Source organism: Telopea speciosissima, chromosome 5, assembly GCF_018873765.1.
Source record: "Telopea speciosissima isolate NSW1024214 ecotype Mountain lineage chromosome 5, Tspe_v1, whole genome shotgun sequence".
Taxonomy (NCBI): Eukaryota; Viridiplantae; Streptophyta; class Magnoliopsida; order Proteales; family Proteaceae; genus Telopea; species Telopea speciosissima.
The window spans coordinates 40,398,252-40,410,608 of record NC_057920.1 but is presented as its reverse complement, the minus strand read 5'-3'; the positions used below and the strand labels follow the sequence as shown (position 1 = coordinate 40,410,608).

Sequence of the window (12,357 nt, the reverse complement as noted above, 5' to 3'; positions counted from 1 at the left end):
ACTTGTCATCACATCCGGATTTGCCTCAGCTCCTTCTGTGGTCAAGGCATATTCTTATTCTTGAACTATGTTGCTTTGGGATAGGAAAGGCCAAGTAGTAGGTGGATCCCATCGTGGTGCACGAAATCTACGACGAGGACAATCTCTAGACATGTGTCCGGACTGTTTACATGTATAGCTGTGGCTAGGTCCAGCAAGCGGATAGGCAGGTGTAGGACAGATAGACTAAAAAGAGGCCTGACTTACTTGGCTTGGTGCTGGGCGGTAGTACTGTGTAGGCTGACTCGAAATAGAGTGGATGGGTTGATAAGCTTGACCCATTTCTGGCCCACAGTATTGTATCAGATCAGGACTGGAACCAGGTCCCCTGAAGGACTTGTTTAGCCAGTTACAATTTTGGAAAGTATTTGGCCTCTTGTCTGATCCCTACGATACCGAAGTCTTCTCTTTCAGTCGACCTTCCACGACCTTGGCCTTCTGAACCATCCGGGCATATGATTGGATTTCTAGAGTGGCCAATATTGCACCAATCTCGGGCTTGAGTCCCTTCTTGAACTTCTTAGATTTGCAAGCGTCGCTCCTCAAGTGTTCTGGAGCAAAGTGAAACAAGTCCTCAAATTGTTGCTGGTAGTCTAACATTGATTTTGACCCTTGAGTGAGAGCCGCAAACTCTGCTTCTTTTCCATCCCTAAAGCTTTCTAGGAAGTAATTCCCAAAGAAAACCTCCTTAAATTGCTCCCAGGTGGGGTTGGGATGGGCTACCTCCAGATTAGGCTTGGTTGATTTCCACCAAGCTTCGGCTTCGTTCTGCCACTGATACCCAGCACAAATCAATTTATGTTGCTTCCGTACACTCCAATACTTTGAAAGCCTTTTCTAAAGCGCTGATCCATCGCTCAGGCTGTAGTGGATCTGAATCAATCTTGGAGAAGGCAGGAGGATGGAGCTTTTTGAATCTCTCCATCACTCTGGTAGTGGAGTTATCCGGTGCAACTTGAGGTATAGGAGGAAAGTTCGGGGGACAATTGGGATAAGGTGCTACTCTTCCTTGCATGGCCGTGACTAACTGGGTGTTTATGTTGGCTAACAACTCTTGCTGCTGTTGCATTGCAGTCACAAACTGAGTGTTCATGTTGGCGAGCAACTCTTGCTGTTGTTGCAGGATTTGCAACTGGGTCTGTTGTTGTTTTTGGATGGCCTGTATCATGTTGGCCATGATGGCAGTTGTTTCTCTAGTAGTCGTAATTGGGGGAGGTGCAGGCATATGTGCCGGAGGGACCTCAGGTGTTGGGAGTGACCCAAAATGCCCTGCCCAGATCCTGGCTCGGGCGAGGGAGCGATGCGCGCTGGCTGGTGTGCAATAAGGAATTAAAGTTGCACCTTCCCTCACAAGGCGTCTTTTAAGGGATTGGCAAGCGCTTAATCCTACAATTGGTATCAGAGCAGGTGGTCGCGAGTTCGAGTCTCCCCGGTGCCATGGGTGCTCTGTTATTGGGCATGCATTTGGGAAGAGATTGTTGGGAGTGATCCAAAATGTCCTGCCCAGATCCCGGCTCGGGCGAGGGAGCGATGCGCATTGGTTGGTGTGCAATAAGGAATTAAAGTTACACCTTCCCTCACAAGACGTCTTTTGGGGGATTGGCAAGCGTTTAATCCTACATCAGGTACATGTACAGGTGGAATTTCGAGTATACTAGTGGAAGAGGCAGCAACTTCTATGTTCTGAGCAAGGGGTTCATTGAAAGGTTGAAGTGGAGAACGATGACATGCTCCACGGAAAATGTCTTCAAGGGATCTAGTTCGAACAATGATTATTTTTTGGGAAAGAATTCAGAATTTAAGATTACTTGGGTGCAATAGGAAGGTTCAACATATTTCATATGTTGAGTTAGCATTTACGTATGTGAAATATTTGAATGGAATGATTTGGAATAAGAAGTTTGAAATGCATGGGTGCAGTGATCATGAGGTAGAGTTAATAAAATATGCACCTTTGTGTCCTAATTTAAGCACTGGATTTGGTCCGACCATTGATTGAGTAACTTCTCAATACAGGTGGTTTGGTCTTGGAGGTAATCTATTCCCCTTTCAATTACACAGAAATCCTTGGCTGTCAAAGTTTGATTTTGGTATAATTGGGTCTGTAGGTATCTATGATCGTTAATTATCATTTCGAGCTTAAGGTTTAATTCAAGAGTAGACCTAGTTTTAAATTTTCTAAAATATAAATTTTCCATTTTTATGTTCGTGTTTGTTTCTGTTTATTAGTAGCACTCTTCTTTCATGTTGTCTTTGGAAGTAGTACTTCCACTTTCTTTGAAAGTAATACTTTATGCTCTTTAAATTATAAGGTTATCGGCTTTGGCACCTACCTAGTTTCCTATTGTGTTCTTCTATTTTTTTATTTGTGTGTTTATTTAAAATTTTAATTTTCTTGCCACTAGACCACCAAGCATTCTACTTCTGTTGTTTGTGAATGTAAATAGAGCTTCTCGCTCTGATATCACTTTGTCACACCCCAAACCACCCCCTGGGAGGATTCGGGCGGGTGACTTGGATGTCGAACCACATCCACCAATCCCCAAGGATCCAGAAGCAGTATTTACATCTCACAAATCACACAATGAGGGTAAAAGATAATAAATGAATATCAGAGTGCCACAGAAGATAAAAACTATCCAAAAGATAGATTATATTAACTACAGTAAAATCCAAAGTACCTATGTTATATCATATACATATCCATTTATGTCTAAAAGTACAGTACACAAAAAGATTACGCTTTCGAAATGATGGAAGCAATAAAACTACAAGATCTTTACGAAGCAGAAAAGTATGGAAGTTCTACAGTTTCATCATCCATTGGCAAACCAGTATCTGCAAAATCACCTAAAAGAGAATATACAAGAGTGTGAGCTCCACCGAGCCCGTGAATGAAATATAAACCATGCGTGCATATGTAAGCACAACAATGAGCCTATATGGATGATATTCATTGTTATTATTAAGCCACCTAACAGACAAAACTAAGGCAGGTATAGTGCTACTACAATCCCCAATACATGTATCCCTGGTGCGGGCCTCTAACCCCTTCCCACGATACACCCATTGAGTTATCAGAGAAAACCAGTCGGCTCCAACATCCCTTCCCAAGGTCAGCCCAACCGGCCCTCTATGTTACCACTGTGCTACCACCAGCCCTATTAACTGATGGGCCAACAGACATCACCTGTCCTAGTGATCCGATGAGCCAACTGACCGAGCAATGCCCTTCAGGACATTGGTCTCACACTTTTGTGGTATCCAACACCTAACCCCTGTTTGCAAGGGTTCGTAGCACGGGTGATGATTACCTAGCCATATGCATTCTACATGACATAGTATGAGTCGGGTGGTGCCCCGCATCCCATTCTATAGGCCACCACTAGCCTCATTTCCAAGCCGACTATGGCATCTAGCCTAGTAGTTTTAATGATATCGAACGAGTCGGGTGGTGTCAACCGCATCCCATCCACCGGCCTCGTTTCTATTTAGGCTAACAATTTATATGCAAGCATTCCATTAACAGTTCTCAAATAATACCAATAAGAACATGAGAATATAAATATAAAGATAAAAAAGTAAATTGTTATTGTTATCATAACTCATTAGTTATGCTACACCTACACGTATGGTGTATTTCCACTCACCTTGGCTATGCTCCACTTACTCGAAGGACTGCCGATCCGCAAAGGTGCTCGGACACGCATCATCGAACAAACAATCAAAGCCTAGGTAAATAAATTAGAATTTCATATTAATACACATTAAATTACCCTAGGAGTCTAGGGGTAACCTTGGTCTAGCCTCCAGGCCAAAGAAGGACTCAAAACGGCCATGACAGCAGCGATTGTCGATTGGCACTGGTCTATCCAATGGACCAGTGGCAATGGACTAGTAGGCTGCTGCGGCCCAAAATCAAATGGGGTTTATGAGTTCAGACCAAAAAGGGTGCCTAGGTACTAATTTAAGTAATTACAGGGGTTAGGGTCAAGTTACACAACCATAAACAGTACTGGTTGATTGGACTGGTCTATCCAATGGACCAGTGGCAATCAACCCATTGCTCAAAGTGTAAGGATAGGGCTGGAATGATGTGTTTTGTATTATGGATTGTACCAATGGCTCTATGAAGGTGTTTCTGACCTCGGGGTAGGTCTGAGATAACACAGGGTTAGGTTCCCCGTAGTGGTTGATTGGTACTGGTCCATCCAATGAACCAGTAGCAATGGACCAGTGGCAATCAACCCATTGCTCAAAGTGTAAGGACAGGGCTGGAATGATGTGTTTTGTATTATGGATTGTACCAATGGCTCTATGAAGGTGTTTCTGACCTCGGGGTAGGTCTGAGATAACACAGGGTTAGGTTCCCTGTAGTGGTTGATTGGTACTGGTCCATCCAATGGACCAGTGGGGATTTCAATCACAGAATTGGAAAGGGTTCACTCCAAGGGTTTTAGATGGCACTGCAATAGTTCCATCAGTGATTTGGGTTATAGTTCCATGCTGAATATGAGTCTAGTCGCCTAAACTTGTCTCGGGATGTCAGATTGGCTCCAAACAGAGGTACAGAGCATGGATTTCAGCTGGGATTACATGCAGGGCTTCACACAGGGCATCACTGGCCTAAAGATAGGCTAGGGGTAACACAGGTTTCAATTTCTTGCACTGGTTGATTCACAATGATTGATCCAATCGACCACTGCAATCGCCTAGTGCATGAGCAGCTCGAGATTTTCAAAAGCCATTGCTGTTTTGGCTTGGATCTTTGGATCAGTAGCATGCATGGATGATCAGAAGTTACAGTAGGGTTCTATGCATGACAATCAACATATGTATGGTGGAAAATCAAACATGCATGGGGTTCTTGGGAGTTTGGGTACCTATGATAGCATGCTTGGCTGCTCATGCAAGGAACAACAGAAATCACACAAGAGCAGGTGTATATCAGTGCTATAATAGTTCTGGCTTAGGAAATCAAGGCCTTGCATCAAACATACTATGAAGCTAACAAATCCTATACCCATAAGGCTCTTTTCAAACTAACCATGGGCATGTGAATCAGTTAACCAAGGCTGGTATTGATAGTTACAGCATGTGTTTATCATGACACAGGTAGATGACAGGCCAAACATAGCAGATTTATACTTGCATGTAAGGATCTACGCATCTAAGGTTAGCAAAACATGATTTTTATTATAGAACTCATGAGAACATGGTTGTACAGCCAACAACAGAGAAGATTCATGGTTACAGCCATGGTAATGGTTATGAAAATAGCAGGGAATAGCTAGGTTTAGGTTTACCTTGAAGGATCCAAGCACAAGGAGGTCCCAAGCCTTCTCCTTCCTCTTCTTCTCCTCTCTTTCTCCTTCTCCTTCTCTTTCTCTCTTCCTTCTCTCCAACAAAATGAATAGGAGAGGTCTTTTGGGCTGAAGGCTGGTTTCTAGGGGTGTCAATACAGCCCGGCTGGCCCAAACCCGCCTGAACCCGCCCTGAGCCCGGCCTGGCCCGAACCCGACCCTGATTTTTCAACCCTGGGGGCGGGTTTGGGTTTAGTTATAGTTTGGCCCTGGCAGGGTCGGGTCGGGTCAGGGTTTAGATCCCGGGCTTAGCCCGGCCTGACCCAACCCGACCCTGTATTAATTATAAGTATATACTATTGCATATATATATATAATTTTTTTTTGGTCTAATATTTATTTTTATATATAGCCTAATAAAAAAATTAAAAAGCAAAAGACAAAAAAAGCCCTAAAGGCACATGGGATTACAGACAAAATCAGGGTCAGGGTCAGGGTCAAGACAGGGTCAATCAGGGCCAACCCGACCCTGCCCGACCCTATCAGGGTCAATCAGGGCCGGGCCGGGTCGGGTCAAGAAAAACCCTGGCAGGGTCGGGTCGGGTTAGGGTTTAGGTTAAGGTAGGCTTATCAACCGGTACGGTTTCTGTAAAACGGTACGGTTTCGGTACGATACCAAAAATAGGTACGCAATACCGATATCATACCATACCGTTTAGAAGTCCTATTTTCAATATTGTAACCGTACCGTCACGGTACGGTTTTGGTATGGTATGAAAATGGTATATAAAACAGTATAAACACGGTATGGTTTTAGTATGGTATAAAAATGGTATGCATACGATACAAAAATGGTATGAATTCTATTTTTTTTTTTAAACGGTATAAAACACTATAAATTCGAATGAAATGGTTTGAAAATCATTTTTTTTAACTGCAGGGGTTCTCAGTTGTTAAATAGGATATATTTGCTAAAGTTCCCATCACCATCAAGAGAGATGTCTTTCCAGTTTCAACTCTTGAGTGCATCTACCGAAGCTCTCAATGCCCAGATAGGCTACATCTGCAGTTCCTTCCAACAGTTCTCTTTCCAGTTTCAACTCTTGAGTGCATCTATAGGAGCTCTCAATGCCCAGATAGGCTACATCTGCACTTCCTTCTAACAATTCTTCTTTCTTGTTTATAACAAAAACAAATAGTCTCCTCCAATTTGCTTTCATGTTATGTATTCATTTTTGGAGTTAGGGAAATCCAAATTCAAAAATGGTTTACTTTTAAGGGAAAAGTGATCCATACCCATTGCACCAGATTCACCAATCTTCCATCTACCTTTAATGTGCAACAATTGCTTCATATTTCCAAACTTCAAGTAAGCCTCTCTCTCTCTCTCTAGTTTTCAAAGAAAGCTTTCCACAATACACCAAGTGCTTGAATTTGTTGGAATCCTTATATCCTGGATGGATTAAATTAGACACTAATTAATTGGTTCTAATTGAAGGAGTTAATATTGCTATAAATAGCTACAAGCAAGAAGGTGTATCTAAGGGTAGTTCTCAGATTGAATAGTTGTGTGTACAAGTTAAATGTAGGTGTCACAGTGCTCTTCAGTCCATGTCCTTCTATTTAATGTATGAACTATAAACACTGATATCCAGTATATAAAGGTAAGCCAAGCTAAGGCAATAAAGCCTAAATTGATGATGCACTCTTCCTTGTGGTTTTCCACAGAAATACAAATCATTTAGAATGAAGCATGCCATCCTTGCTTTAGGCCAAAGATTTCTAGAAGGCCACCATCTGCATGGGCCTCAACAAAACCTCTCAGTGGCCTAGTATGTCCATTAGTGCTTCCCTTTTCCAAATACTATGGGAATATGGGATCAATAACACAAACACCTGCTAATATATTCAATTATCAACTCAGACAACTAAACAAATTGACATAAGAAAAATATTCTCTCTTGCTCTAAAGTCTAAACCACATCAACAACGAAGTTGGAAGTAAAAACAAGTTCTTGCTCTAATGTCTCCATAGTACATAGTCCACTTCCACCCATTTTACAGGTCTTGCACACTCAAACCTAGAGAAGTAAACAAAGAGATCAGCAACTAAATTAGAAGAGGGAAACAAAATCAGAAGGCTGAAATTGAACAAAAGCAATTGAAATAGGCAAATAGCTACTCAAAGATCCATTTATTGATAACTAAAGAAAGAGACAATCAATCAAATGAAGAAAAGTTCCAAGATAGAAACTCACATTGCACTTGATAATTAGTTAATAATAGGGGGTTAGAAGTTGTAGGCACTAAAGTAGAAGCATTATACATTGTAAAAACATCTCCTAATGCATCAGATAATTCTTCAGTATCTTGATCTAGATCCGGTTCAGCTATAACAAAAAAAAAATTTAAAGTAATTACTCTGAACTTATAAAATAAGGATATGCACTAATGCACATAATGATTAAAAGAAAAAAATATTACCTCCATAATTCACATCGAACATCCAATCACGAAGGCATACCAAAGCCTCAACATTCTTAGGGAGCAATTTACTTCGGTATTTATCAATAACCCTACCACCAGCACTGAATGCCGACTCAGATGCAACTGTGGACACAGGAATTGCCAATATATCACAGGCCAGCCGAGCCAAATCAGGGTATTGGCTCTGATTTGACTTCCAATATGCAAGAACATCATAATCAACCGCCCAAGTTTTGGGTGGCTCTTCCAGGTATTGCTCCAACTCAGACTTTCCATTAGTGAGCACATCATTATCCTCAATAAGGAAATAGAGATAATCCTATAAAAATAGATAAAGAAGGCACCATTAAACACAAAAACTAGTGAAATGTCAATCATACGTTAAAATATTAGATAGTCAAAAAGTAATATACCTGTGCATAACGAGCTGAAACACCATCAACATGAGCAGTAGAAGAAGACCCTTGATCTTTTGGCATGCTCTTATATTCCCCATAAAGTCTTTCTAAGGCACTTTTCACCCGATCAATCTCCTCATTCATTAAGTTGGTCTTTCCATGATGGATCTTATTAAATGCCCACTTAAGAACCGATAACTTGTAACGGGGATCTAAAACGACAGCAACTGATAAAACCAATGAGTATTTTTCCCAATACTTATTGAACTTGGTTCTCATGGCATGTATCATTTCTGCCATGAACTGATCTAAGAATGATCTATCATTTAAAGTCAAATAAATGAGCACCACGTTATGGAAATAGAGGTTTGAGGTTGGATATTTTGAACCCGAGAGAACCTTGGTGACCTCATCAAATGGCTCCAACAACTTTAAAATTTTTTCTATCTTTTTCCATTCATCCTCAGTAGGGCTTAATGTGTAGGACTGTTCTGAAAATTCCAAAGTGTCAAATGCTGGCCGATAATATAAAGCATCACTAAGCATTTGGAATGTTGAATTCCATCTTGAAGTTACATCTCCATGCAAGCCCCTGCTGGTATTCAAAGTCAAGCGCTCGCAACATTCTTGAAACTTTAACTTTCTAGTTTGTGAGCTCTTAACAAATTTAATACTATCTCTAACCTTTTGGATAGATGCATCAATTAATTTGATGTCATCTTGAACTATAAGGTCCAAAATATGAGCACAACATCGAACATGAAAAAATTCCCCCTTACAAACTAGTGCATTCTTTGCATTCAAAGTTGTTTTCAAATAACTAATTCCCACATCATTGGCACTCGCATTATCGACTGTCACCGAAAATATTCTCTCTTCAATGCCCCACTCAATCAATATCTTGCGAATACCCTCACAAATATTAGCACCTGAATGTGGAGGTGCCAATATAGAAAACTTGATCAACTTCTTGTGCAACACCCATGATTGATCAATATAGTGGGCAGTGAGTGTCATATACCCATCATTAGCTATTGAGGTCCACAAATCAATAGTGACTGACACTCTCCCAGCAGAATTTTTCACCGCCTCTCTTATAGAATGTTTCTCCCTCTTAAACACCTTATGAATATCACTTAAAAGAGTATTTCTACTTATAAGAGAGTAATCAGGATAGACATATAACATTAATTTCCTAAAGTCTTCATACTCTACAAATCTTAGAGGGAGTTCATTTCTTACCACTAAAGTCAAAATCATGTCTCGCACAATATTGGGGTCAATCTTCAAATTCCTCAAGTTCAAATTCCCATCAGATGGTTGCAAAATCATCTGGCCTATGTCCTTGTTATCACGTTTAGGACACCTTTTCATGTGATTATTTAAACCAGTGGTCCCATTTTTTTGGGGGTGAGCCATAAACACCTGCCCACACTTAGTGCATTCTGCTCTAGGCTTTCCATCTGGAAATTTTTGGGGGTCAACCATTTTGAACCAATTACTTGTCCAACAAATTGATGACCTAGCCTTGCCCCTTTTACTTACTTGGGAAATATTGTCAACATTATCATTATTATCATGATTCTCTACTTGTTGACTAACAGAAGGTTCAGAAGGTCCCTGTGTCTGTGGTACTGAAGTACTATCAGAGGGATTTGGTACAAAAGTACCCTGATTTGACTCACTCATCTTAGTTGCAACCCGTTTCAGTGGAGTAAGAAAGAAGTAATATCTAAACACCTACAAATCCAAATTAATGAATCATGTTAATAGGACTCAATGAAAAACCTCAGATCAACAAAATTTGTGGAAAGTGAAATAAATTTACATGCTAAGTATAACAAGAATTGCCAAGTAAATAAAAATAACAACTCAAGAAAGCGTATGTTAATTTCTATCTTTATCAATAAAATAAAGTTTGAAGGGCTAGAAAAACCATGCCTCACTATTTTCAATACCTGGCAACTGGCCAAAGAAGGATTTCAATTCACTCGTGGCAAGCTAGCAAATTTAGGAATTGATGCCCAATCCAATGCTCTTCAAGATGTCAGATAATACATTTGCAAATAGAGCTTGTCATGCAACAACAGGTCTCCATCTGCTTGCTTTCACCTTCTCTGTCTTGTCTTCAGATCAATTCCATTCATGTGGAATGCCAATCTTTCCGTTTCTAATGACATGAAGCATTTCTCAAACAGTAGACCCAAGTATATCTTCACGATGACCCACTCACTTTGCTTCGGCCATGTTATGCATCACCTGCAAAAGCCTTCTGTTAGGCACTCATTCTGAAAGACAAGTGTTTATGTGGTTTTAAAAGAACATCAACCTCATGTCGTCGAAAATATGAAAAGTAAAACCCAACCAAAATTCAGTCTTTATAATAGTAGAATTTAAATCTTACATGCTATTCTACAAGGACCGTAACAGACAAGCTGGAAAGGATCCATCAAGAGAATGTTTCACAGGGTTCGAGAAATAGAAGCCATTATCTGTTACAAACTCGGGTGGAACATATCCATCAACAAGATCTATGTGAAATTCCTGCAAAAGAATAAAGTAGTGAAATCATTAAGTGGTGCCTCACCAAAACTAAAACATTGCTCCATTTGCCCTCGGTTAGGACTTTTTAGCCCAAAATATTTATCGTAAGCCATTAGCCATGACCAAATAATCCTGACCACTCTGTTGGTATTTCAGAAACATTATGAACAGATTTCTACTGCTTTGGTCATCACATATTGCAATATTCAGGGCTTTATCAGTCTAAAAAGTATAGAAAATAGAGAGAGAGAGAGAGAGAGAGCAGCAGCAACAGCAGCAGCAGCTTTGAGGAAATAAATCACAAAATAGAAGAAACCACATCACAAAGAACGAAATCGAACTGAAATTTTTCACAAATTTTCCAGTGATTCACTTGAAAAAAAACACAACTACACTCAAAGGTAACCAAGAAAGAGAGGTTCATTGTGTACCTGATAAATCTCCGCCTCCGCTGTTAAGGTTTTCGCTGAACTGAAGAATATGACCCTTGTGAGAGGAGTTGTGTTTGAACTTTGAAGAGGTTAAGGTTACTCCATCACTCCATTACTGTGAGACTGAAGTCTGAAACTCTGAAAATCAAAAGTGTGAAATGCTCCATTACTGTGAGACTCAAAGTCTCAAACTCTGAAAGTTGCAAGCGGGAGAGGAGTCAAGGACGAGAGGGCGGAGAGGCTAAGCCGTTAAGAAATTAGGGATTTAGGTTTAGGGTCTTAGGAGTTAGGAGTTAGAAATTGATTTGACAAATATACCCCCAAAAAATGGTACGGTAATGGTACATACCGACATTATTGTACCCCATACCGATACCGTACCGTACCGTGGTCAAAACCATTTGGCTATACCGTACCGTACCATTTTTGCAACGGTGCGGTTTGGTATGGTTTTACATGGGCGGTTTCGGTTTCGATTTTGGTACACGGTTTCGGTTCCAAATTGACACCCTTAGGTTAAGGCCTCTAGGGTTGGGTTAGGGTTTAGGGCAGGCCCGTCCCAACCCGACCCATTGACACCCCTACTGGTTTATATAGACCCAGCCACTAAGGCCTGTTTGCCAAGGGTGTTTTTATAAAAACACATTATTGAAACCCATTTTTCCATGCAAATGGCTTCAAAGTGGGCCCCACATGATCACATTGTTAGGGCAATATTTCCTCGGGTCATTCTAAGTACAGAGAGGTGACCTGGGGTGCGAAACACTGGGCCCCACGCATCTGAGATGCATTCTGTGCAGTACAGGAGTACTGGTCGATCCAACTGGTTGATCCAATAGACCAGTAGGGATGGACCAGTAGGTAAAACCCTATTATTTTTGCATTTGGGTCCCACTGAGGCCTTTGCCATGCCTAAGGCATTGCCCTTGTATAATTTGTGGCCATTGACCAGTTGTTTAAACATTTAAAATAAATTTAAACATGTTTTTGTTAAGCATGGGCTGTACCTTAGGTTGTCCATCAACTGGTGTATGGAACAGCAACCCAGGTCTAGTAGTTGCCTCCGGACCGGTAGGTATGACATCACCAAAGATTCCCCTTAAAAATGAGCACCGGGTCGGTGCACCACAGGTTACTAGTGGGTAAGACCCAGGA

General features: G+C 40.9%; 1 long non-coding RNA gene across 1 annotated transcript; it reads right to left on the bottom strand.

Annotated features, from left to right (window-relative positions):
* Positions 1-10,398: 10,398 nt before the first annotated feature.
* LOC122662509 lies at positions 10,399-10,848 on the bottom strand. The gene is made up of 2 exons (XR_006333044.1): positions 10,632-10,848; positions 10,399-10,515 (listed from the first exon to the last, which is right to left on the bottom strand). It is a non-coding gene; the product is annotated as an uncharacterized LOC122662509 (long non-coding RNA).
* Positions 10,849-12,357: the final 1,509 nt, after the last annotated feature.